The sequence below is a fragment of the Dermacentor andersoni genome, chromosome 7 (genome assembly GCF_023375885.2).
Source record: "Dermacentor andersoni chromosome 7, qqDerAnde1_hic_scaffold, whole genome shotgun sequence".
NCBI classification, from domain to species: Eukaryota; Metazoa; Arthropoda; class Arachnida; order Ixodida; family Ixodidae; genus Dermacentor; species Dermacentor andersoni.
The window spans coordinates 92597569-92624952 of NC_092820.1; the positions used below are offsets into that span (position 1 = coordinate 92597569).

At 46.1% G+C, this 27384-nt stretch overlaps 2 long non-coding RNA genes across 2 annotated transcripts in view; one reads left to right on the forward strand and one right to left on the reverse strand.

Moving 5' to 3' along the window:
- The window catches only part of LOC129385707 (uncharacterized), a 53443-nt gene extending 31803 nt beyond the window's left edge, over positions 1 to 21640 (reverse strand). The window contains exons 1-3 of the long non-coding RNA XR_008613215.1: positions 21592 to 21640; positions 19712 to 20901; positions 2689 to 2771 (exon numbers count right to left, since the gene is read on the reverse strand). This is a non-coding gene — a long non-coding RNA (uncharacterized lncRNA). The remainder of the gene's footprint in view (positions 1 to 2688; positions 2772 to 19711; positions 20902 to 21591) is intronic.
- Positions 21641 to 21849: 209 nt separating this feature from the next.
- The window catches only part of LOC129385451 (uncharacterized), a 14841-nt gene continuing 9306 nt past the window's right edge, over positions 21850 to 27384 (forward strand). Inside the window, exons 1-2 of the long non-coding RNA XR_008612976.2 lie at positions 21850 to 22039; positions 23340 to 23514. This is a non-coding gene — a long non-coding RNA (uncharacterized lncRNA). The remainder of the gene's footprint in view (positions 22040 to 23339; positions 23515 to 27384) is intronic.

The following is a 27384-nucleotide window of genomic DNA, read 5'->3' on the forward strand; positions in this document are numbered from 1 at the left end:
ATATTTTATGCGTGTCATAATGCTTCTAGCTGTTTTCTTCGGTCTTCCCTGTGATCTAAACAAGGCACTTTGTTTACATTTACCCGGAATAAGCAACATGCTCAGGGAAATATGTCGGAAAATTTCTCTGTTGGGGGGCTTTATGTGGCTTTTAATATAGATTACGTATGTAAGTGCTTCAAAGCATTGTTAATGTATTTCGCAAACTCCGCGAATTTAGCCCACTGCCCAGACATAAATACAAGTGCCACCTGTATCAAATTTAGCAAACTCTATTTTTGAGACTTTTATCTACATAACTGTAGAGACATTTACCTTGTATATTGTATGTACCATGTGTTTCTTACGTCACAGTCTTCCTGTGAAAGCGTTGCTTGATAAGTCCTGGTTCTTACGTGAAAAGGTTATTTGATATGTAATCTTGAACCCTATATGTTGTATGATAGAACCTTTCAAGAGATAAGGAGTAGCCGGCGCCTTAAATTGTGCGTCAACATCTCCTTATATCATATCAACAAAAAAGGGGGAAAGCTAAGAAAATGAAATGTGTGAAGTTAGCTAAATTTGAATCAAATACTGCCTTTGCAAACTATTAATTTAGCTAGTGCTCGACAGCGTTTTCTAGTCACCCTGGGCAATTTGTCGGTCCCTAGGCAACTAGCCAGTAGTAATCTTATACTTAGTAGGCATAGTATGTACAATGTGTCACGACTTCATTATGACCATTAGAATGATTTATTGAGCCTTCATTCCTTTGGCAGATGAAGCAAGGTTCGACCATTGTGTCCTTCGCCTACTAAAACGTGAACGTTTCCTATTTTTAGTGAAATCAAGCGACACGAAAATGTGATGTGTAGCCAAAATTGTAAGTGGTTGGGTTAATCGCCGCGTAACAATACATTACATTTGCAAGCAGTTTATGAGTGCATCTTACGAGCGGCGGAGGTTTTATCCCCTTTCCCTGGCTAAATGGAGAATCCCTGAGAATGTGCAAGCACCTCGATACCATTGTCAAGAATGTATGCAGCATGACAGCTCAGTGGTCCTTCTCAAATTATGACTCTAACAAAAAGAATACAGCAAAGTTCACCAACCGGCACCCATACTCCACGCACGCACATATGAGATGACAACTTTTACCCGATTTTACTCGACGGGAAGAAACGTTACTGGGACGCCTGCGACTAGGAGTCTGCTTTTCGAATGCCTACTGATTCCTAATTGGAATGGAGAACAGTGCCAATTGCAGCACTTGTGGCGTCGAAGAAAGAAACAAACATCTCCTATGCGACTGACCAACATAGGAAGAGGAGGGGATGGCCCTTCGGACAGCTTTAGGGAACTTAGATGACAGGCCTTTCACAGAAGAGTAGATCTTGGGATTCTGGCCTCGTGTATCTGGTATGTACAGAGCCAAGACAACGCGCCTCTATTTCTTGAAACCCACAAACCTTTATGACCATTTGTAATTGACTCAGCGATGAATGCTTGATTGTGGGTGTGCTAGTGCATAGTGTCATCTTATTCCTTCCTTCTCTTTATTTAATGCCTTTCCGCATTTCTATAGTGCTGGGTAGCCTACATTGGTCAGCCTGGTTAACCTCCCTGCCTTTTCTTCTAATCTCTCCCGCTGTGAATATATTGGCAGCTCGCATACAGCAGTGTGGTGCTGTTATTTCGTGATGTTTGGCTTATTCTACATGCATATCCCGAAAGCAGTGGATTGACAAGGTTCCACTTGAGGAGGTAATGTCGGTAATGCCGAGCATATTCCTGGGCTAGTTGGTGCGTGTTTAGTAAGCAAAGCGTTCCAAATGCACTTAATACGGCAAGCAAATCGAAATATGAACGACAAGGAATACCTGAATCTCGCCTTCTTTCTCGAGAGACTGACGACCACCACGCTTGTCTGGCAGTGGAAGAGGCACGCTCACACGTGTAACAAAAGAGACAGAGAGTTCATACTTCGTTCTGCGTCCATGGGGTGCTGCATAGCAACGGGCGCTCATCAGCGCCTACAGTGCACAGCACATATATTTTCTAGGGCAAGGTAGGTGGAGGGAAGGGGGGCTGTAGGCTATTCAGTGGCAGACGAATATATTCGTCTAACGTCGCCGTCTGTTCGCTTTGTAATTTACTTGGCTGATGTGCATGCGTTACGCTTCAATCCCTGACTACCTACGCCTAGTAACCGCGGCAGTTTGTTCAACAATAACACGGATTTGCAAAATGAGGTTGCAGAAGACTGCAAGGGCTGAAGCATGATGGGCTGAACGAAAATTCGGAAGCAGGAATCAATCCTGCCGCTCGGCCGGCGCATGTTTTCTTGCTCGGGAAAGAGGTCGATTACAGGTAACAATATCAGCCAGGCACCACCGTATTCACTATTTCGGATAGACCTGGCTGACATGGTATAAAAGGTATCCTAGAAGCGTATCTACCGGTGCAGAGTTTTAATTTTAAGAGTCGACACCCACTTGAGCTTTTCCTTTTGCAGAAGTTGCTGAAGCTATACCAGCACCAACCTTGGAGGCGATTTTGTGAAATGTTATTGCTAAATATCAAAAGCAATGAGTGCAATAGTAGAAAAAGTCAAAATGATAAAAACAAAGGCTTCCTTCGCAGCTTGCGTGCAAGAAAGATTACAGCGAGACTTTATGTGTGTGCAAGAGAGGGTAGAGATCTTACCTTCCAATTCCGGAGCACAGGACAGCTCGCTGACATGAGCTGGGGTTTCCAACTGAATAATACAACCCGCTCCTTAAAAATGACTGCAAACAACACAGTGGCTGCCTTTAGTAAGGAACCTAACCACAAAACAAGACGCGGCGCACAACATAATAAAAATTCTCAAAATGTTGCCGTAGTGATCTCATTTTCTCCTACCTCATTGAACAGGATTCCTATTAAATTGCTTTGGTAACCAACCAAGAATACGAGAGTATATGACGACCATCACTTGCCAGTGTATGTGACCGGCCTATTTTGGCCGTGGTATACACAAATGAAAACAAAGTATAGCAACTCGGCCATCCTGATGGTATTTTTGAAATAAAGTACGGTCAATGCTGGCAGACTAATGGCGAATCAAGTGCAAAGCAGCAGTTTAACTATTCCGGCATAGCCAATACTGGTCATTCAACGGCTGCACCGGGCCTCTCTTGGAGACTGCATACAATGGCAAAGCCAACCCTGGCATTACTGAGGCAGCAGCATGCCTTCAGAGGCCAATGCATTGTAGTCTCAAAACCAACGTTTGTTCCATCTGCTCTGTTGCCTGTGACAGCTTTCAGTGCATGTCCTTATTTAATGAGTATAGTAATCACCATATATTAAATCAATATGGTCGTCACTCTACACAACTTGTCTCGTAATCCACCTTCACAGAGTTTTTTGGCACTGATTTTTTTCTCCTGAAGCTCATTTGACGATGGTACCTCTACAATTCACTACCTCGAAACACGATCCCCGAAGCTTAGATGTCGCATATTGTTTTTCTCGCTTAAGTCCAGTCCCTTCGTCGATCGGCATAACAGTGCCAATTATGTCACACCAACTAGTCCCCTGCCGAATTTTCCAAAGCTGCGTTCGATTAGAGTCATGATATTTAATATATTTCTTATTCCCTGTCGCTAGATTTCAAAATCAGGAAAACCACATGAAGAAGTAGGTTGACCCCGTGTTAGTAATGTATCCAGGCAATGTATTTTAACGCGACAGCGCTAAGGGCCCCTTGTCGCAGGAAATCAGGTGTCGGCGCGTCACGAACGGCGTGCGGCACCCAGCGTCGGTCGTCTTTTCGGTAAAAGTAATCCGAACCAAATTCCGAGCTACGCATACGCAACCACTCTTCTATCACCAGACTTGCCCATACCTTGTATTTCATTCTATACAAAGTTATTCCTAAGAATTTTGAGAATGACAGCCCGCAAACAAATATAATGAAAGTAAAAAAGCAGACAGCGCATATATTTTATGTGAGATCTTCTCAGACTGTAAAAATTAAAGTGCGAAACAATAAGAGGAGATCAACCCATTTAAGAGGCCTCAGAAAGCTTGCCCTAGTGCACAGCGTACACAGCCAGCCTTTCCCGGTCAACCTTACGGTTACATAAGGGGAAGTTCTGGGAAGCATGAAAAGCAGGCAGGGCTCTTTCAATGCTATCGCGTGCCACCCTTAAAGACGAAGCTTAGGCCTCCGTCAAATTTTAAGAGATGTCATGTCACTTAATAATTCCACGCACGTAAAGCTCTTTACCCTCACCGCTCAAGTGGACACTCTCAAAAATGCAGCGCTCATAAGCGGCACCTCAAACATGTTCTAAAAGTATGTTTACAGATTTGTTTGAAACGTGTATGAGGACCACCTAAGAAGAAGAAGCCAGAAAACACTCTGTGTTTCGTCACGGCAGCAGCTGGCGTTGAGCCCCTGAGCACGACGATGTGGCCTTTACGTATGGCCATTGCTGCAGCATGTCAATGTGGGGTGGCACACAAAGAGATTCCATTAAACTACCCCTGCTGCTCTAGCTGAGCCAGCGCCCTCCATTACGCCGATTCCAGCAGCCCGTGAATGCTTCAAGGTGGTAAACCCTAAAATGTATTTCAAGTTCTATCTATGTATTGTCACGCTGCCACCACCCTGTACCCACCTGCGCCATCTTGGGGCTAGATTCAAACATTTATCGCATTTTCATGACAAAGTTTTAACCTTGATTCTTCAATGCGACATATCCATCTTTCGTTTTACGTTATTATGCAGGCCTGTCAACGTTCGACATTTTTTTTTTCTGAATCAGGAGCCTTATATAACAGGCCATACGCACTTGTAACGACGCAATGGTCATCCCCTTCAGGTGACTCATTCACCCACCCGCACTGAAAACTGGCAGCATTGGCGAGCAAGGAAAGCGCGGGGAAGTCGCTGCCAGCTCTTCTCCGAAACCATACATGCTGTAGTCCGAGTTTCACCTAATTTGATTCAACACCTAAAGGAAGGAAACTGGAATAATGGCCGTTGCATTACCAAGGAAGTTAAACAATAACTTCTGTAATGGAAACAATGTCCTGAAAGTGAGGAAGCGCAGGAGGGCCACAATAAAACTACAAATTAACGGCAAGAACAGGACAGTGAGTACACGCAACGAGGAAAGGCCTGGCAAGCCAGCCGAAGATAACGCCTGCCTTCACTGCTGGGTGCAGCTCTGTGCCTGTTGATCGAAAGGCTGCTCTAAGAAACAAAGGAGGAAAAGAACAAAATATGTCTCCTTACTTTCTTTTTTCTTGTATTATTTATTCCGTTTTAGAATTTTGTTCCACGAACACCATTTTCTGCCGCTCCCTTTATTATCTCTTTCAGAGAGACAATAGCTGACTGATATCCAACGAAGCAGATAATCCTTTGCGCCCCCCCCCCCCCCTTCCTCAGCCATCGTCTAGGCCCCTTCGACGAAAAAACACATGGTCGGTTGACACACGGCCGTGTCACTGACCATGTGGATAGCACCCCTTTCTTTTCAATTCTACACCCGCGCTGCTCACACACCTTCGATCGCAGGCAGAACTAGAACGCTGTATTTAATATTAATGGTACTGGTTTTGTGCCATAGCTGTCTCTAGAGATTTGAAATTATGTACCCATATCCTTATGTTAGCAAGTTACAGTGAAATATGTCAGTGTACTTCTTATAGGTACAATTCAAATACCCATTCTTTAGGCTATTTGTTAGTTATAAATTGTAACGATGATAATGGGGGACAAAGAAAGATGAGTGGCGCACCGACGGAGGCTTCCAGAAACAGGTCCTCGCACGAGCTGAAGACGTCATCAAGACGCACAGCCTGGCAGCCATCGTAGCTTAGCCTCCCTTACACCTCACCCCCTCGAATAATATAGTTGCTACTCACTCACTCCAACTCACAACTGTGCCTAGCTCCTTCCAAGCAGCTGCACCGTACAAAGTCAATGTGCTCAGAACAGCTAAGCCACTAACGAAAAAGTAATACCCACTCAAACCATTTACTCGCTGCATGTCATCTTCTAGGAGCAGATTATTCATCCGCTGTATTTTATCCTCAGTACTTACATAAGTCAGATTTGCGAGGTGCCTTATTTGTATGAAGCATGTGCAATGTTCTTGTAACCTTGTGTGTTTTTATTTCGCTTTCTTTGTCACCATGAGTGACTTACCGGCCTCGACGCATATTCCAAAAAATTCTTCTTCATCTCTGAAGGTAAAGAAACTGAATTTACACATAACTATTCTAATTGCTATGAAGGTAGGCTTTTAATTTATTTCACTTATCTCTGATGTTATGTTTATCGGAACAAGTTATAATTTATCCTTTTCTCGGAGACTGACTTCCAGCCGCTAACAACTTAAGGTTATTGCTCAGCACAAGACGCGCCTGCATGATTTAGAGCTTATGCGAATGTTATCGTTGATTCTATCACTTCTGTATGTCCTCGCCGAACCTCGTTTAATGTGACTTCTAGCACGACATGAATTGTGTAGCAGTTTCTGGCAACCACGCTGGTGCAAGCGATAACACTGGAACCTTCGACGTGTGCTTTATTAGAGCTGATGTACTTTACCCGCTGATCAGATTCCGACGAGCAACGACTGTGTTCACCGATATCGTTGTTCTTTGAGTGTAATTTTCTTTTGTAGGCGCAGGTTCCCAAAATAAAGAGTTTGTTAAGTTATTTACAGTTTTGCGCTGTTCTTCCCTGTCACTGCTACACGGCATCTGGTGGACGTGCTTTTCGTTCATGTACCGAACGCTCTCTCAAAGCCGCGATCATAGCCCGAAATTCGAAGACAACTTCCACGTCGCCAAAGACCACTGAGCTAGCCATAGGCGTGAAGGACTGCTACCAGAGTACGGGCCTTTTCCCGATAAGACCACAGGAGTCAAGGCCCAGTCAACAACCCCAATTGCTGCCCTAGCGTCCGCCGTCCTACTGCAATAACTTGGGAGCCATCAACTTTTCGTCGGTCATTCTGAAGACCCAGAAACCTGGCTTGAGACCAACAAAAGCACCGCGACATTCACCAATTGGAACTCGGACGACAAGCTGGGGGCATGTATACCTCGCCTTAGAAGACGCCGTCAGAACGTGGTTCGAGAACCGGGAGTCGACCCTAACAACATGGAACCTGTTCTGAAACGGCTTCCTGCAGACCTCTACGAGTGTTGTGCACAAGCAAAGAATCCCGGGTGCCCTGCCCAAAGAGAACATCGCCATTTTCACGGGGCAGATGACTCGCCTGTTCAACGCGCTGACCCAGACATACCAGAAGAAAAAAAAATCGCCGGTGATTACGATGCTCCCTAAGGCGATGTCTCAGTACAGCTCTACATGTCTGTTTATTTCGCGAAATCTTGACGAAAATAATTTGAGAGAGACCTTTAGCAGAGTGGGCGATCGTCAGAAATTTATATGTGACTCATCGTAAGTTCAAGTGTAATCACTGGTTGCGCGTGGCTTCCAGAAAGTACTACAGAATTCGCGTCCCACATAATATCACATTACAAAACAAACGCAAGCCGTGGAAATAGAAACAAGCGCGAACATGACCAAACCAAGCTAACCAAACAAGCGCGCGAGAGAGCTCACGCGAGCAGACGGTATAACGTGCGCGACGTGTGTCTGGGAAAGATCGAGGCAACTACACGATGGTCGGAACAAGAAGCAGCGAAGGGTTTATTGGCACGCTCTTAAATAGTCAAACGTACGCGTGATATCGGTGCTGTCCTGATAAGGTAGCGCAGATAGCGAGCGTATGCCCGATACATCCTCTGATGGGTGACGAAGAAGCACAACAGTTCAGGTTATTTGATTAAAGGCCGCGTCGTACCGAAGCCGCTGTGGTGGCCTACTGGTGAGACCCGACCTTCTTGGGACTAGCGTCGGCCTAGGAGGAGATAGCACGCGGTGCGTTGTAGTTGGTGCCGGGCCATCGGCGGACGACGCTTGAGGATGCCGGTGTGTAGGCCGGCACGTTGTAACATCAACGGAGCTACTTGCACTAGAGTCATTGCACCAGCTGTAAGACGAACCGCAGTCATCATCATCACTCTCGTCTGCTGTCCACTGTTCGCGAGTCTGAAGGAGATGCCGTCTGTTACGTCTAAACACCCGACCAACTTCTGTTTCCACGTTGTAGGACCTCGGAGACGTTCTACCCATCACAATACCTTTCGAGGACCATGTTGTGTCCCTGAGCCTTACGACCAATCCTTTGGCCAAGGGTGATAAATGCTTTCCGCCGTTGTTCTGACGATATTTTTTGACTCGCGTAGGCTGCACGTCGCCAAAATCGGGTACATTCGACCTGAGACGCCGGCCTTGAAGAAATTCTCCAGGTGATCGGCCGTCCACAAGCGCTGTAGAGTGGTAGGCCAACAAGCCTAGCCAAAAGTCATCGCGTGATTCTTCACTTTTCTTCAAGAGGCGTTTCACGATCTGTACCCCTTTCTCTGCCAGACCGTTGGACTGTGGGAAGCGCGGACTGGATGTGACATGAGCGAAGTCATATTTTCTTGCGAATTCTGCAAATTCCTGACTTGAAAACTGCGGCCCGTTGTCGGTGCACACCTGCAGAGGTACGCCATACCTGGCAAACATTGCGCTAAGTGCGGAAATTGTTGCTCTTGCAGTGGTGTCCTGGAGTTTCTGGACTTCCGGTAAGTTTGAAAGCGCGTCAAACGCTACGACGTATGAACTTCCCCCAAAAGAAAAAATGTCTACACCAACTCGAACCCATGCGCATAATGGGATTGGGCGCATGAGTAACGGTTCTTTCGGTTGCTTGTATGAAAACTTCCGACAAGTAGAGCAACTCTGAATCAGCCGGGATAAGTCGCTGCTGAGCCCAGGCCAAAAAACCAAGCGTCGTGCTCTTTCTTAGCATTTCTGCAATCCTAGGTGCCCAGTATGAATTCGTCCTAGCATTTCACGTCGCATGCTTTTAGGTATGACCACTTTTGTTCCTTTCAAAGATATACCGGCCACGACGGAAAGCTCTGACGAAAACGGATTGAGTTCACCCTGCAGGCTGTTACCGCTTGACAAATTGGAGATGACAGTGCTCAAGTAACCGTCACGCGCAGTTTCTTGCACCAGCTTCTGTCGCGTAGCGCCCATGACCAAATAGCCCTGGACTTGCACTGCGTGCACTTCCACGTCGTCAGCGGCGCCAGCGATGTCCTCGTGACTAGCCGGAGCCGATCTTGACAGCATGTCGGCCAAGACGAGGTGTTTTCCTGGTACGTGCTGCAAAACGAAATCATATTTCAAAGTCTTAAAAAAAAAACTCTGAAGGTGGGGCGGCATGTCGCAGATCCCTTTCGCAGCAATAGATAGCAACGATTTATGGTCAGTTTCAATAAAAACTTTGCGCCCGTACACGAAGTGGTTAACTTCTCACAGCCGAACGAAATGCTGAGAGTCTCCTTTTCTTTCTGCGCGTAACGCTGCTCAGCTTGTGTTAGCGCATGGGATGCATATGCCACTGGGTGCCACTTATCACCATTGTGACACTGCAAGAGCGCTGCACCCATGCCATCTTTTGATGCATCACATATTATTTTGGACTGCGTTTGGGGATCAAAGATGGCGAGTACGGGTGTCGTGGTTAGAATTTGAGTGATACCTTTCCACTCTTTTCTGAGGTTTTCAGTCCACTCAAATACTGCGTGTGCTTTGATAAGCGCTCGGAGAAGCGCAGTGCGCTCAGAAAGCCGTGGCACGTACTTTGCAAAGTAGTTGATTACACCGAGCATGCGCTGAACATCACATTTGGTTTTGGGTTCCGGCGTTTCAAGCAAGCTTTTGATAAGTTTTGGGTCTGGCGAGATGCCATCACGTCCAATGATATCGCCCAGGAATTGTATTTCAGTAACACCAATGGATGGATGGATGCAAAACTTTAATGAAGGCCCTGAGGTACGCGACTCAGCGCGCTGCGGGCCGCTCCCACGTTGGGACAGTCAGGCCATGCCCGACCGCCGCATCGTGGGCCCTCTGGACAGCCCATAGTTGCGCCCCGGCATCGGGGCACTTGACAGCGGAGAGCCACTTGTCCTCATTGATTTGTTCTGTGCCTCGTAACGAGGGGCAACGCCAGAGCATATGGTCTAGGCTAGCGATGTCATTGCAGTGCCTGCAAGAACTAGTGGCTTAGGTGTCGGGATAAAGCTTGTGGAATGAAGCCGGGCTGGGATACGGGCCTGTTTGCAATAATCTGAGGGTCAATGGCTGCGCTCTACTTAACTTCTTGTGTGGAAGGGGAAAGTCTCTCCTGCGGAGATAAAAGTGCTGCGCAATTTCATTGTAACACCAAACTGGCATTTTTTTGCGTTGAACGTTAAGCCGGCTTTTTCGGCCGCTTTCAAGATCGCAACCAGCCTCTGGTCCTGCTGCTGTTTGTTTGCTCCCCATACCAAGATATCGTCAATGTACACATGTACACCGGGAAGGCCCTCAAATACTTGAGTCACCGTCCTTTGAAAGATTTCAGGTGCTAAGGCGATACCGAAGGGCAATCGGAGGTAACGGTACCGGCCAAAAGGAGTAGCAAAAGTGCATATTTTCGACGTCTGCTCGTCAAGTGCGATCTGGTGAAAGCCGGAGTTTGCGTCCCAGCAACTAAATACAGTTGCGCCGGCCAATTCTCCTTCCATATCCTCGCGCCTTGGGAGCTGGAAGTGTTCTCTTTTTATGTTCTCATTAATTTTCCGGGGGTCCATGCAAATTCTAATTCTGCTTTCTTTTTTATGACGGTAACCAAAAGGCTTACCCAGTCCATGGGGTCGTTCTCTTTTACGATGATGGCCTCCCGCTCCAGTCTTCGCAACTCTTCCTGAAGAGGGCCCCGCAGGGACACGGGAATACACCGTGCTGGTTGAACGACAGGAACCGCTGTTGGTCGCAGGACCATGCTGTATGGTTGCTTCAAGCAGCCTAATCCCTGAAAGAGGTGCTGGAAATCTGTTGAGGCGCTTACATTGGCCACTGTGCGTTGAAAAACGCCCAAGGCTTCACTCGCTTCCAGTGCTAGTATGGCTTGACTGCCGTGTTTTACGACAAACAACTGGAGTGTGGCGGAAGTATTTCCTACCGTCACCTCCTGCGACGTTGCTTCGAAGTGTATTATGACGCCTACCTTGTAGGCCCGTAGTACCGAGGTAGCAGCAGTCAACGGTCCCGCCGCACGCATATTCCGGTATACCGAAAACGGCAGTAAGCTGGCCTGTGACCCGGTGTCTACCTTGAAGGAGACCTTCTTGCCCTTGATCTTAGCTTCCACTATCTAGTCTTTGGCATTTCTGTTCCCAACACCAACTTCTAGGATGTCGAAGTTATCGTCAAAGTCGTCTTTGCTGACTTCGGCAATTTTGGACGTTTCTCGACAGCACAACGCAAAATGATTGGGCAAGTGGCATACGCTGCATTTGTTTCCGTATGCAGGACACTGCCTTGGTCTGTGCCGCCAGCCGTACTTTGTGCAGCGGTACTGCTTGTTGCCATCTTGGGCGTTCCTGCTTTTCGGTGCAGTTGCGGGACCCGCAATATCGTAAGTGTTGCTGTCCGTGGCCCTCCGGATCTCGTTTCGTTGCGCCACAGATTCGGCAACCTTGCAAAATTCTTCCGCCTTCACTAGAGTCAACTGTTGTTTGCGAAGCATTGTTTTGTACAAACTTTGAGTTATTCGTGCCGAACACTATTTGACCCCGGATCAATGAATCACGCTGTTCTCCTAAATTGCACTGCCCAGATTGCTTCTTTAGGTCGCGAAGAAATTTTTCGATTGGTTCCCCATCTGCCTGCTTCCTCGAGCGAAACACATATCGCTCATGCACTTCGTTGCTCACCTCAGAGCAGTAAAACTCGAACTTTTCAACAATTGTTGCGTAGTCTTCCTTGGATTCTTGTGCTTCAAACTTGAACGTGTTGAACACGCCAAGTGTTTCGTCACCAGCCACACTCAGAAAGAGTGCCGCTTTTGCAGCTTCCGTGCGGGGTTGCTCCTTCGTCGTGGTTGCCACTATCAATAAGTCAAACTTTTGTTTGAAGCGCTTCCATTGCTCAGTGAGATTGCCGATAAGTTGCAAGGGTGGCGGTGCCTTCAGTAGTTCCATCGTTGGGGCTCCGCCGGATCCACGCTTCGACCCGAAGTGCCCACTTCTGACATCATGTAACGTGCGCAACGTGTGTATGGTAAAGATCGAGGCAACTACACGATGGCAGGAACAAGAAGCAGCCAAGGGTTTATTGGCACGCTCTTAAATAGTCAAACGCACGCGTGATATCGGTGCTCTCCTGGTAAGGTAGCGCAGACAGCGCATGCCTGATACAGACGGTAGTACGAAACGAGGGTTCAGGCAGAGACCACATATGGTTACGTATCGAGTGCACCGGCGGGTCCGCATTACACCAGTTTCCCGCATGCATGTGACTGAAGGGGCCGTTCTCATTGGTCTCCACCATTCTCGGCTCACGTCTTTCATCGCCAGCTCCGCGGTTGCTCCTTCATCTTTCGCAGTACGCGTTCGCTTGGCGAGCCGCCGACGTCGACGCTGGTCGAAGCAACGGGCCCCTCATAGCTGCACTCAAGAAAGTTCGCCTTATGATGAAGTATATCAAGCAAGAGCTTTTCGCCGTATTGATTCGAAACCCGCCCAAGACCATTGCTGAATTTGTTTCCGAGGCCAGAACCATTCAGATGACGTTCCATATGAGGGCAAGGCAATATAAGCGCCGAAGGCTAGCAGCAAACTACGCCGAGAGACTCGGCAGCAACGACCTGCGAGAGACCACCAGAGCTGTCGTGCGCGAGGCAGAAGCTATTTCCAAGGTCATAGCCTCAATCGCCGACGTTGTCAAACTTCACTCATCACTTGTAGTTCCTGCGGTGCAACCAAAATTGCCACAGCCCCAGCCAGGAACGATGACATACGCCAGCGTCACATGGCGGAAAGTTCTCCCTCCGCTCCCCCGCCACGGCCCCGGAGCGCTGCAAGTCCGTCGTCCACCACCGCCACCAGCACCCCCCTCCCCTCCTCGCCCATCGCAGCTTCCCGAGGAAGACAGATGTCTGGCGTCCTCCCAACAACCACCCACTCTGCTACCACTGTGGAGAAGCAGGCCACGTCTACCGCCGGTGCCCAAATCATGAAATGGGACTACGAAGGTTCGCCCTGAACGCTCCGCGCCCGCAGCAAGGTGAACGTCCTCATAATAACGCCGACTACCTCGCTGCCACTTAGTGAAGCCCTCGCCGACCGTCCCTTTCGCCTTCATCAGTGCGCTACATTTCGCTGCCGCACCAACCATACACAAGCCAAGCCCGGGGTCTGTCGGCAAGCCCATATCCAGAAAAGTAAAAGCAGCAACTGGTAGATGTGCGGCTGCTGTACTTCGAAATGCACAAGATTTTCCGCCGAAGACGAAAACACTGGAAGGACTATCTCGACGATATATCAACGAGACGCAACTGTCACACCTAAGCATGGAAGCAAAGAATACGCCAACAAAAGACCTGACGACGGTGCGTTCAAGCGACTGGTCAGCACGATGCAGCTGTTGCCCAACGCCAAGATGAAACTGCCACACAAGACAAAGAACCACCGACCTCTACGTGCTTCTCGACGGCCCCGCAGTTACTGCGTTACTGGACACAGGAGTCAACTACTCCGTCATGAATGGACCCATCGCCACCCAAGTAAAGAAATATTAAGACTACATGGGAGGGCTCTCAAATTCACACCGCTGGAGGACACCTAATAACGCCGACTCGTGTCTGCACGGCAATAATTGCCGTTCACCACCGTACCTACCCTGCCACCTTCGTTATCCTCCAAAAATGTTCACGAGATGCCATTCTAGGCATAGACTTCCTCAACTAATACAACGCAATCATCCGACTGAAGACTAAATCAATAAGGCTTTCCGAAGGTCAAGCGATACCGCCGGAGAGCTCTCGCAGTTGCAATGCCTTGAGTGTCCTCGAAGATCAAGTCAGCATCCCGCCTCGCTCCAGCATTGTCGTTTGCGTCAGCACTGAAACACGTACCCGCAGACTTAGTAGGCGTCATCGAGGGCGACCAGCTCCTACTGCTCGGTCGTGAAATTTGCGTCGCAAGAGGAATCACTCCTTGCATTGAGAAAAAGTGAAAGTAATGCTGGGAAACAAGCTAGCAGTTCAAGTACACCAACACGGGCTCGCTCTACGGTCGCATCCATCGAGACAAATTGTGGAAATCAGGAATGTGTTCATCCTCGGATTCTGTGGGACCTACCTCGGAAGTCAAAATTTAGAAAGCAGTCTACAATATCAATCCAAGTCTTCCCTGAAGTAAGGAGCTACAGTTTAAACGTCTTCTCCCAGAAAACAAAGACTGCTTTTCGATGTCAGCGAGTGTTCGACAAACACAAGTAGCGAAACAGCGAATAATAACCGAACAATGCGCTCGACGACTCAGCCCTTATAGAGCCCTTATAGAGTTTATAAGTGAGAACATAATGTTGTAAGGCAACAAGTCGATGTAATACTGCGCGACATCATCGACCGGTTGAAAAGCCCGTGGGCACTTCCTGCAGTCTTGCTGAAGAAAGAGGACGGAACCCTGCATTTCTGCGTCAATTATCGTCGGTTGAACAAGATCGCATAGAAGAATGTATGCCTCCTCCCAAGCATAGACGACGCATTGGATCGGCTCTCTAATGGTATGTACTTCTCGAATGTGGATCTCAAGACCGGCTACTGGCAAATTTCAGTCCCCGAGAGGGACCGTGAGAAGAGCGCCTTCATCACGCCGGACGGCCTCTACGAGTTCATGGTCATGCCAATTGGACTTAGCGCGGCACCTGCAGCGAACCAGCGCGTGATGTACACAGTATTATAGCAGGGTCGAAGTTGCATACATGTCATATCTACTTGTATAACGTCGTCCTGTTCGCAGGGAATTTTGACGATTGCCTTAGCCGGCTTGGAATTGTATAAGAGGCCATGAAGTGGACCAGGGGTCAATCTGAAGCCGGGAAAGTGCCGGTTCGCTTACGATCAGCGTTTGCTCTTGGGCCATATCTTCAGCAAATCTGGAGTTAACCTTTATCCGCAGAAGACATCTTTCATCGCTGACCCTTCACAGCCCACCAAAGTGTAAAGTACGCGTAGATTGCTTGGCTTGTGCGCCTATTACAAACGCTTCGTCAAGATTTTTTTCGCACCATCGTCAAGTCATTACTGTATCTCATGAGATCAGATGCCGATTTCAAGGGGCAAGCGCGGCAAGCCAAAGCTTTTCGAAAGCTTAATTAGTGCCTGCAGTCGCCGCCAATGCTAACCCAGTTTGACGAAGGATCCGACACTGAAATCTATACCGACGCCACTAGCCTACGCCTCAGCGCCGTCCTGGTCCATAGGAAAGGCAGATTTGAAAGAGCCATTGCTTGCGCTAGTCCATCGCTTTCGAAAGCGGAATCCAATTATATTAATTATATTATTAATTAATAAAATCACTTGGGCTAAAACGAAATTCAATCCATTCTTTTACGACTAGGCCCTTCAAAGTCGTAAGCGACCGCCATGCCTTGTGTTAACTGGCAAATATTGAAGGGCCTTTAAGGACGCTTCGCACGATGAAGTCACAGGGTCCAGAAATTGGGCATCACCGCCGTCTAAAAACCCAGACGTAAGCACTCTGCTGCCGACTACCTATCACGTGCCCAAACTGTGCTGCCACCGCAAGATGACGAAGATTAAGGCCTTCCTAGGATCAATAAGCACGGAAGAATTTGCTGAACAGCAACGAGCAGAGCCGGTGCTAAAAAGCATTGTCGAGTATTTGTAAGGTAACACCGACGCTGTCACAAGGGCAGTAATGCGAGGATTGTCTTCGCTTTCCTTTCAAAACGACTGTCCTCGTAAAGAAGAACTTCTACCACGTCCAAGCAAACTACCTTCTCGTTCTGCTCGTATTACTGCGGCCACAAATCCTGCACACCCAGCATGATAATCATACAGCCGGGCACCTCGGATTTTCGCGTACACTCGCAAGGATACAGGAGAAGTAGTATTGGCCTCGCCTAACCATAGACGTCGCTCGTTACGTCAAGGCATGCCGGGACCGCCAACAACGCAAAACCAGCAGGACTGTTACGAGACCGAGACCACAACAAGACCAGCAGGGCTGTTACAGCCAATCGAGCCTTCTTGCCGGCCGTTCCAACAATCGGAATCTCCCTATTAGGGCCATTTCCGAAATCAAAATTCGCAAACGGGTGGATCGTCATGGCTACCAACTACCAAAACCACTACGCCGAAACGAAAGCTCTGCCCAAAGGTAGTGCGGCCGAAATGGCGTAATTCTTCGTCGAATATGCCCTGCTGCGACATGGTGCGCCTGATGTGCTCGTTGCAACATCTCGGGAACTACTTTTACACCGTAGCTGACGCAAGCAATTCTGCGATACTGCCAGACAAGCTACAGGACAACTGCCTACCAGCCGTAGACAAAGGTTCTTGCGGAGAAGCTAAAGAAGGCCCTCGCCGACATGTTGGCGATGCACTTCGACATCGAACTAAAAACGTGGGATGCCGTCCTTCTGTACATAACCTTCGCTTATAACATGCCCATGCTAGAAGCAACGCCATTCAAGCCAATCAAGCTGGTTTACGGAAGGACTCCGACGACGACTTTTTAGGCCATGCTGCAGCACGTCACCGACAAAGAGAATCGCGACGTCGCCACCTATATCAAGCGCGCCGAAAAAGCACAACAGCTGCCATCCGGCGCATGAAGAATCAGCAGAGGACCGACCGCCGGCACTATCATCTTCGACGACGCTGCGTGGAGTACCTTTCTTGGGTTAGGACACCAATGTGCCGACGAGGACTCAATGCGAAACTGTTGCGATGTTCTTTCGGACCCTACAAGATCACCCGTCAACTTGGACTGCGAGGTCGTGGCAGGCGGCATTAGGAAATCACAGTGGCGCCGCTCGCCACCTGAAGTAGTCCATGTGGTGCGCCTTAAGCCTTTCTATCAGGGTTAACAAACTCTCGAAGCTTCTTTCTTGTTTCTTGGTTATTGTTGCGAAGTGCGTATACTTTATTGCTCTCATGTTTGTAGCATCATCACGATGCTTCTAAAGGGGGCATTGACAGGAGTACTTATTCATCCTTTTCTTCGTGCTGCCTTTAAACATGCTATCGCTTAGCGCAAGACATGCCTGTATGATTTATAACTTATGCGAATCTTATCGCTAATTCTACCTCTTGTGTATGTCCTCACCGAATCTTGTATAATTAGAATTCATGCGCGAGAAGAATTGTGTAGTACTCTCCGGAAACCGCCAGCGATAGCACTGGCACCTTCGACGTATGCTGTAAAAAGCCGACGCGCTTGAGCCTCTGACCACATTCCGGCGATCGCCGAATGCGTTCACCGCTAGCGTTGGCTTTGGGTGTAACTTTCTTTTGTTGGAACAGGTTCGCCCAATTAAAAGTTGTCTAAGTTATTCATAGTTTTTCTCCTGTGTTCTTCCCCGTCACTGAATTGAAACATATCCACTCATCGAATGCACAGTGAGCACCCAAATTATGAATATCTTTTCTTGATTTCTAGGTCCCTCTGGGGTTTTCTTATAATTGGCGCAATGGTCTGTATGTACCTTCAGAAAGCTGCAAAGTGGCTAAGGTTAAAGCTGGACCAGAGGATAAAGAAACAAACTGAAAACGATAGGTTTGCTAGTACCTCGTGTATCCAAAGGTTCGCATATTTAAAAAAAAATTGACATCTCGCAGTGTTGTGAGACTGGCTTTGGGCACTGAATTAATTGCGTTGCATCTGTGCTAGCGTAAAGAACAAGGCAAAATGTCAGCCATGGTAGGAGTGGCAGCGGAAGGTTCAGCATAAAAAATGTTTTATTTCATGCGCCATTAATGTGGCTTGTCCCGTGCTCCGTTGTGTGGAAATGTATATATTGGGTGTGCAGGCTTTTGTGCGAATGTTATCTTAAGGAGACACCAGAAAAAGGTAGAAATCAAGAAGAGATACAAACACTTTGCGGTCCACTGTGTGTTGTGTGAATGTGCTTCAGTCTACGAAAAGCTACTGCGGTAGATAATCATAAACATAAAGATAAAGGAATTAAAATTAGAGTTACGTGTCAGTCAACATTCAGCGACATTCGGCGTTTATAGCAACACTTCTTTCTGTGTACGCGTCAAGTCATCGGGGAGCTTTATGTAAGTGAGTCACGCCAGCAAATTTAAAAATTAAAACAAGCAAAATCACAAAATTATCACAAAAATACGAAGTGTAATTCATGCATTTACTGCGGTCACATTACAGTCGGTACGTAATCCGCCCTTACAGGATGACTTGTGGTGAGTAAAGAAGCCTTCCTGAAGCATTCTATTTCTCTTTGTGTTTTTAGTTCTTTTACACCCTGTGTATTGTATTGCTACAACTGCGTGTGTCTAGCTGGGTACAATTTAGTTATCATCTCTTCTGTTTCCCCTCCTTGTCCTTATCATTCGTGCGCTATCTTTGTCGTAAGAAAACACAGCAACCTGTGCTAAGTGTTATGCCGTCATGTTTGCCTTAAGTCAAGTTTTGAATTGCTGCTTTTTGCAATCTCTGTGTAATTTTACGTGTCAGCTAGTATACTGACTCAAAGATATGTTAATATCAAATGAAAAATGTATGATAAATACTGCGGTATTTGGGTAATGTTGTCTCTTCTGGAGTTTTTATGCATTGTTGCACATTGTAAGGGAGTATAATAATAATGCAAAACTTTGTATTGATGTATTTTTCAGATAAATTTTTAACTCAAGCTAAGAAAGGTGCACTAGGTGCACTAGTTGTGTGGGAAAAGTGTCAACAAGAGTACCATAAGGTGAAACGTGCGTTTACGGTGAAATTGGACTATCGCTTACCAAACAGTTGCTTTCAGGTAGCATTTTGTAATGCACAGGTTATGTAATCTAAGCTGGAATATTCTTCTCACTGAACTTTATTATCTGGGCGTCTTTATTGCTTCAATATAACCCTTTTTATATGTTATGCGTACATTATTTGCTTTGAAGGGTAAATCCTCAGTTCTACAAAAAAAAAACGTCACCGAGGAATGTGAAATATGTTTAGCTTGAGGACCTTTTGACATACTTTAAGACACGTGTGCTCTGGTGAATAGAACTTTGGCACGAGTCACATACTTTTTTCATCTGTAATTATAGTTCAAAGGGACATATCAATGCTGTGCACATGTAATTGAAGGGTGCATGTTGAATCTTTCTTTGAAACTGTTTTTCTTTGCTGGTCAATAGCTGCAGTTTAGTAGTGAAGAGAGCTGTCTTCTGTTCCCAGTGATGCTCTACTTTCTAATACATTTGGCACTTGTAGAAGACAGTTGCAAAGAGTGATAAAACATTCACTTTTTCTTGCTAACCAATCACGGCTGTTGTACCAAGTCAGCGATGAAATGTTATTCTAAGTGGTCTTTTCAACATAGTCGTTTTGAAAAATCTCTTAGTACTGTTGGCAAGAGTCTTTGACTCACTTTGAAAAGCGGCTTGACAGCGCCGGCCAATATGAATTAGTTACATATGCTCTGTTTGCAAGAGTCCTGCGTCACACACTAAGGGTAACTTGACAAAACTGGTGTAGTCATCTACCTCATAAAAATAGTTACCTTAACCTCTCAGCAGTCGTCAGGCCAGATGGTGTTCATGATGCCATTGTTCAGGTGGTCACATGGTCACCATGGAAATGAAATCACCGACGGGGAAGAATCCAAATTTCTTGCATAGGTAATAAAACAAACGGCAAAAGAGCGCATTTTGTACGGCGCACGATAAATATGAGATGCAAGAGATGTGTAAAGGAGGGGTATTATTTTGGATTTAGGCCTCGATACTTGGTGCTGTATTTGGAATTTCAAATGCAAACAGGAATACAGATTATTCAAAGAAGTGTTCGAACTCTACGTTCATGGACACAATGGTAAAAACAAGTGCGGCCGTGCAAACACACATGAGCTGAGTAATCTTTGACGTACGGGAGGCCAAAACAAGTTCTGCATGAAAAAAAGACTCAGAAGTATAAAGACAAATACATTGACAGCGAGTTTTAGCAACCGCTGCAGAAAAACATATCTTGGCTCAGAGTGAGGGAAACTATTCAGAATACGGACAAGTACGTACAGCCTTAACAGTGGGCACACTGACAATTGAAAGGGGTGAGGCATATACATTATACTCGACAGGCGCAATGGAGAAGGAGCCATGGATCGAAATATAACAGTGAAGAAATAAATGACAGCATCAAAGCGTTACGTTAACTCAAAGGCAGCTGCTATCCAGCCTACACTTCGAATCGAGATCTCGATGCCTGAGAAGCAAGTGCTATGGGAGAAAATTTATAGTGGATCAAAATACTTCGGCACAATTTGGAGATAGCAAGGAACCGAACGTTACATTTCGTTCGCCAGGCGCAGTGTCTATCTATCGGACACTGAGGACGTAGAAGGTAAAGGAAAGTCAGCAACTGGAAGTCTGGTGATTCAGCGGTAAGTAATAGAAAAAAGACAAATGAAGCATTGGCTGCGCAAAAGATGAAAGCAAATAATTAATGTTAGGACAGCGAATATTGTTTAGGATTACTCTTTGCGAGCGAAAACTGCGGGGCCTATAGCCCTACTATAGGCGCAGATGTGAGGTGAAATAACAAATTTCTTGGCATCCGTCATCGATAAGTTTCAAAGAAAACACTCACAGCTTCCAATATCCATCCATCATCCCCACATATGTGCAAAGGCTCAATTGGCTGGGGGCGGATGGGAGCCATAGAGAGATGAAACTATGGAATTCTATTAGGAAGCGACTGTAGGGAAAACAGAAGCATTGTGCAGTAAAAATTCATTGTCGCAGAAATTGTCCAGCGGCAAACTATAAAACTGCTTTGGAAACACTAAACTTATTTATAAGGCACTATTGTGTGTTTTCGAGTTTATGCTATCAATGAGCTGCAAACGTGGTGACCCTGGACCTTCAATGACTTCGTATATTTCTCTTTCTGCAAAGAATTCATTCCACAAAACGCATATTTTTGCTTCATTGGTACCCCTCGTGAACGCCTTTCGGTTGACGAAAAAGGCTTTTGGAGTGCCTACGTTTCGGAGCCGTAATAAAGCCTTTGATTTGAAACGCCACAAGAGTAATTCCACTAGCGGAAGGCAGAATTCCTACCCTAGGTCACCTGCAAAACTGATTCATGTGAGCTTGACCACTCATCCACAGATGCACGAACAAGCTCGTCGGTCGGGGACTTTTGCAGCCCAGCGCGTAGTACTCGTCTCTGAGGGCCTCTTCTAACACTAAGAGTGTGAGCTGCACATGTTCCGGCGATACCTTGACAGCACGCCGAGTCAACTAGCCAAATTGTGCCTTCGGTGTCCTGATCTTGCTATTTCATCTAGAATACGAAAGCTGGCCGAAATAAATTGCTGAGGCTGCCGGTTTCATCCTCGCCTTTCGTATCCCATTATTTTCCGTATGGCATCAACAGTCTTACCTGGGGCATGACTTGCGTGCGTGTGCGCACGCATGTAAGTGCATCTGTTGTAACATCTGGAACACCAGTGCTGCTCGATAGGCAACAATGAGCCGCTGTGTTGAGTCACCCACAAACCATTGTTTCGTAACAGCAAATGAAGAGCGAGATAAATGTAGGGACTGGAGCATTTTACATGACCTTTCCTTTCTTAGCGAAATTCAAAAAGATGACCTGTCACTTTATTTACCCACATGAGCTTGTGCTAACGCAAGTGTTCTGTCCACGCAGAAGTAATACGAACTAGTGAGCGAGAGCGGCTTGGTTAGTGTGCTTGAAGCCATTCTCTAAATCAGCAATGAATCGAAAGTGCCGATACTTTTACCTGCTTTATGTTGTATTGCTGCTGACTGTATTTCTAATCGCAAATATTCTATGTCAAACCGCAGGTCATGGTCCCAAAAAGAAGGCAAGTATGCAAGACCACCCTCTCTATCAGTAACGAACACTAAGTGTGTTGTGTAGTAGGCCGTCTGATTTATTGCTAGAAAATTGCTGATGGGGACTGTCTAAAGGGATATCTTATACATCCACTGTCTCGTTTCAAATTGTGGGTGTTTAATGCAAATGATAATTTGTTTCAAATGACGCTCATAAATGAATCTTCCAACGCTTTCAATTGCACGTTCTTTAGAGGACATAGTTTACCTTTTCTTTAAATGTTCAGAAGATGATGCATTTAAATGTTAAATTCACTTACAAACACTTACTGAAAAAAAGTTGCAGTCCTCATTACTGCGATTAGAAAGGGCGGCCTTTACGTTGTAGTAGGACACATAAACCACGTGTGCGTAATTATATGCGCGTGGATAACATGAATTTTAGGCTCTACTTCAGAAACATGTGAGCGTATTATACCGAAAACTCCACGAAATGTCTGACCAATCAACCTATATGCATTTATACCTAAAGTATGCTCTAAACTAGGACTGCACCTGACTTATGTTAAAAGCCTTGATGAACTTTTCATATAGAACTTTTAACAACTAACAACACAATAATGCATGTAAAAAGTGCCGACAACGTGCAAATTGTCATTTTTTTAAGGAAACGTCACTTGAACTTAAATAAGAATGTACGTAAAGAGTCGTTTACCTTTATTAAACTTTGCCTTCGCACTGTATGTGTGTGATCGACCATCTCTTAGGAAATGACAAAATTCAGTGGTCTTGCGCTTCATGCAAATCCTAGTTTTAGCTTTTGTGTGTTTGTAAACTGTAGGAGCGCAGTAACACACCAGCAAATTAACTGGGCTTATGTTCACAAAAATAAACGAAACTATGCTTCTATATTGATCAGCCTTCTGAAGCTCACCAGTTATGATACCAACCAATGGGTCGATGGCTCGTTTGAAAGTATGATTAGCAGCCACAGACAATTACACAGGGCAACTGCGTGAACCCCTTTCTTGAATGGGCGCCTTCAATAGAAAGTGAAAATGAAGGAAGTGTATTTTGTAGTCAAAGACGTAGTTCTATATACAAATTGTGAGTGCACTGGCACGTTAATTTCGTTGAGACGTCAGCACGCACACAGCGTACGTGAACTGCTGGAAAAGATGCCAACTATAGAGACCAAGAAAAATGTATATTATATTTTAATCAGCTGCGTTTGCATACCGCATACTTAGCTAGAAATTCAACATTTTATAGGGAAAAAACTTGTGCCTCAAACAATGATCGTAAGGGCTCGTTTTGAAATGATTGCAGATCCGGTATTACGACCCACACTGTAGTACAAGTGAGGACTGTAAGTTTGGAATGTGCTGCCGAAAAAAGCGCGGAATAACAACTTGTCATGCTAAAGCGCGGTACGGTAGACGCTGTACAGCAAGTCCAATCAGGGGAACCTATGATGTACATTGCGATTGTGCCTACGGCCAAGGTAAGAGGGTACTTTTTTCTTCTACACAAACGTGCGCTGTTTAGCAACCTTTAAGTAGGTATTACCGCTTTGTCTGCGCTTAGAGTAGCGGATTCAGAGAATCTGAATCCTTTTAACAATGAATATATCAAACCGAATATGTTCAGTTTACCTAAATCTGAGAACAGGACGTTAACGTACCTGATCCTAGCGAACACGGAACAACATGTTCATTATTGTTTCGAGGCACAAAATGAGTAAGTGATATTTGCGAGCAATTCTTAGAACCTTCAGTTACTTAATCCTGCACACATCACACAATCAAACGTATTATTATTTCAAGTGAAATTTTTGCTTTCATGAAAGAAAACTTGTCTCACCAGTACTTTGCCAGAGGAATGATTGTTTAAAAAATCTGAAGACATCTAAGCACTTACGAGTTGTGAATACTAAAGCGTTATTATCCAATTGAACACTGCTGAGCGGTCTTTCTAGTCGCAAGCTCCTCGAGGGCGAACGAGCGCGTTTAGACGCTTGACCAATGCGTTCTCTTGGCGCGTTTTGATTTGGCCGTACCGAGGAGCAGTTAGAAAGCAGGCGAGAGGTTGCGCGGGCAAAGAACGCGTCGGCAAAAAAGGCTTCCAACAGCGAGAGCACGGATGACGTGGCTTCGCGTCGGTGCCCTCTCCTCTCACGCAACACCTGGCGCGCTGGGGAACCGCCAGGTTCCGCAGCGGTTTACGACCGAATAACTCATTCGGTCGTAAAGCTGAGTGGCATCTCTGGTGATTCACGCCTCTAAATTAAAACCCCCCAAAAAATCCTGCCGTTGCCGTAACAGTAGCGGAGGTTGCGGCAAACAATCGCCACTGATGCCTATTCTTAAACGATACAGCTGATCAGGACCTTACAATACAAGGCCATGAAATAACCCGAGTGGCCGAATACAAATATCTCGGGGTATGGATACACAAAGGGCAGATGTACACGGAAAAACACGAATGGTCTCTCATAGCAAAAGGGTGAAGAGATGCCGGGATAATGAAACATAGGGCATTGTGGAGGCACAACAGGTATGAGGTACTGAGAGGTATTTGGAAGGGAGTAATGGTGCCGGGGTTTACGTTCGGGAATGCAGTGCTATGCTTAAGGGCAGAAGTTCAGTCGAGACTAGAAGTAAATCAGAGAGCTTTTGGAAGATTAGCACTAGGTGCCCACGGGAAAACCACAAACGAGGCAGTACAGGGAGATATGTGCTGGGCATCGTTCGAAGCACGAGAAGCTAAGAGTAAAATCCTATACGAAAAACGCCTGAGAAAATTTGACGATAACAGGTGGGCAGCTAAGGTATTTAGATACCTATACGGAAAGAGCATTGACTCACAATGGCGGAAAAGAACTAGGAAGCTAACCAATAAGTATGCCAGACACGAGGACGTAGAAAGACAGAGCATTAAACTACAGGTTAAAAACGCGGAAGGTAAAAATTGGATAAATTCAATGGAAAAGAAGCATAGTGTGGAGCTATATCTATACTGGAAAGAGCAGATCAGGAAGGAAGCGTTTTATGATAAATCAAGAGGCAGTGCCCTACTCTTTGAACCTAGGTAAGGATGTCTTAGAACGCGAAGCTATAAAAAGAAATTTAACAAAGAAGACATGTGTACTGTGTCTGGTAAATCTGTAGAAACAATAGAACACCTCATACTAAATTGTGATCGTATCCATCCCGATGTCGATGCGGGCACAGTCACGCTTCCTGAGTCCCTAGGCTTTAGAGAAAACAATAGTCATGTAAATAAATATGCGCTGGAAATTAGCAAAAAGCGATTGCAAGATTGGTGGCTCAAAAGCAGAGAGGTGACATAAGGTTAAAAGCGTAGGAAGAAGTATTTAAAGAAAATAGCTAATTTTAATAACTTACAACATAATTAAACAAACCTAAAAAGCTGAGTACGGTAGCAACTGCCGTCACCGCGTTTCAAAGTGGACGCTCCTACCTTCCATCCATTCATCCAGGTGTTTCCTTTCGCCGTGCTCTGCTCCTCGAGGTGCGCTTTGGGCGTGGCATCGCAACCAACGGTAATTTAGGTGTCGTTTTTCGTTAAATGGACCATTTGGTGTATTCAAATCAAAATGGTAGTAGATCAGTACTGCCAAAATTATTTTACAGCACACGCATAGTAAAAATAATAACAAAAAACTATAGAAATTTCTGATCGGAAACAATTGGATTGGCTTGTTGTATTTATTAGCGAGAATTCAGTATTCCGAAGATTGCACAATCCACGCAAAATAAAAAATAAAAATTCCGAAATATGTAATTCGTAGGGATTTTAGGGTAGAGGCTTGACGCATTGGTCGTAGTTCATAACGGCGGTGTGCACAAAAGTAAGAAAGGAAGAACAGAGACGAGTAAAGAGCGGTAACTTCAACTGATCTTTATGCGGACGAGCACGATATATATGTGCGACAAACAGGAAAACACAAAGAAAAGTGGGATACGCAGAACCAGGTCATCATTGATAAGTCAGATAACAGAACGCGCCCACGACTGCCCTGCGCTCGGCCGAGTAATCTTGACCAGGTCGGGACAGAGAAATGAAAGGCGTGCTTACGAAGCGGGCACCTAGATTTGGAATCTACTACGCTTCTATAATTTCCCGGTTTAACTGCCACCTATTGCTTGCCAAGACCATGCACTCATGAAGGAGGTGAGTGCACTTTCAATCCCGGCATTGAATGCCAAGATGGCCCTGCACCGTGTTGTACACGTTGTTTCGGTGTACGCGCAAGTGGTCGTTGAGGAATCCACCCGTTTGGCCAACTTAAGCCTTCCCGCACGTCAGCGGGATCGAGTAAACGATCTTTTCTACGCATGGGATGAAACCCGACCTGTGCTTGGTAGAGCAGGCAGAAAAGTTTGCACCGTGGCGCGTTGACTCACTTACATAGCTTCTGTAGTTTCTCTGGAGCCGGAAAAACGATACACACTCTAGCGCCGTGGCCAATCTTCTTTGACACGTGCGAAATGCGATGCACATACGGCAGAATGACAGGCCAGCTCTTTTCAGAGATGTCACGTTTTTCGAGTCTATGTCCTCGTTACACGACCTTGCGCAACTTTTCAACCACCGAAGAAACGAAGTGTACTGAACAGTTGGCTTCTACCGGACGCCTCGCCTGTTGGGAGAAACTACTTAGCAATGTGTGGGGGCAAGATTTTTTTTAGGGCGCTGGCGAGGCAAAGGTTAGCGATGCTGCTCTTGACTAAATTTGCGTGGGCCGAGCTGAAAAGGGGCAAAACTGGTTTTCCGCTTCTTGGTTCATTCACCCAGCAAAGGTGGGTAGGCGTGAATAAATGTTTCAAATTAAGAAATCATGGGGTGTTATAATTACTGCGAATGCAAGTGCACCCCCTTCATCATCAGTGCGTGGTATTGCCAAGGCATAGGTCGCAGTTAACTGAGAAATACCAGAACCGGAGTACATTCACAATCTAGGTGAACGCGGCGAAAGCACCTTTTCCATTGCTCTGTCACGACCTGAACGAGATTACCTGGCCAAGCGCAATGGTACGTGAAGTGATTTGACTTAACAGTGATGTGGCTAACTCTGTGTATCCCACATTTCTGTATGTTTTCCTGTTTCGCATGCGTATACTTAGGCTCGTCCGCAAATAAAGATTAGTTGGAAATTAGCCCTCTTTATTTGTCTCAGTCCTTCCTTTCCTACTTTTGTGCGCAACGCAAGCACTGTCGAAAGTATTGCAAGCGTAAAATCGTTTTAGTCATTGTGCATCTGCTTCTGAATAAAAAATGCAGGAGACTGGGCCTATGGAGTTATTACACATTTTCAGGGTCAAGAATTGCTACAAAGTGCTAAAATCTG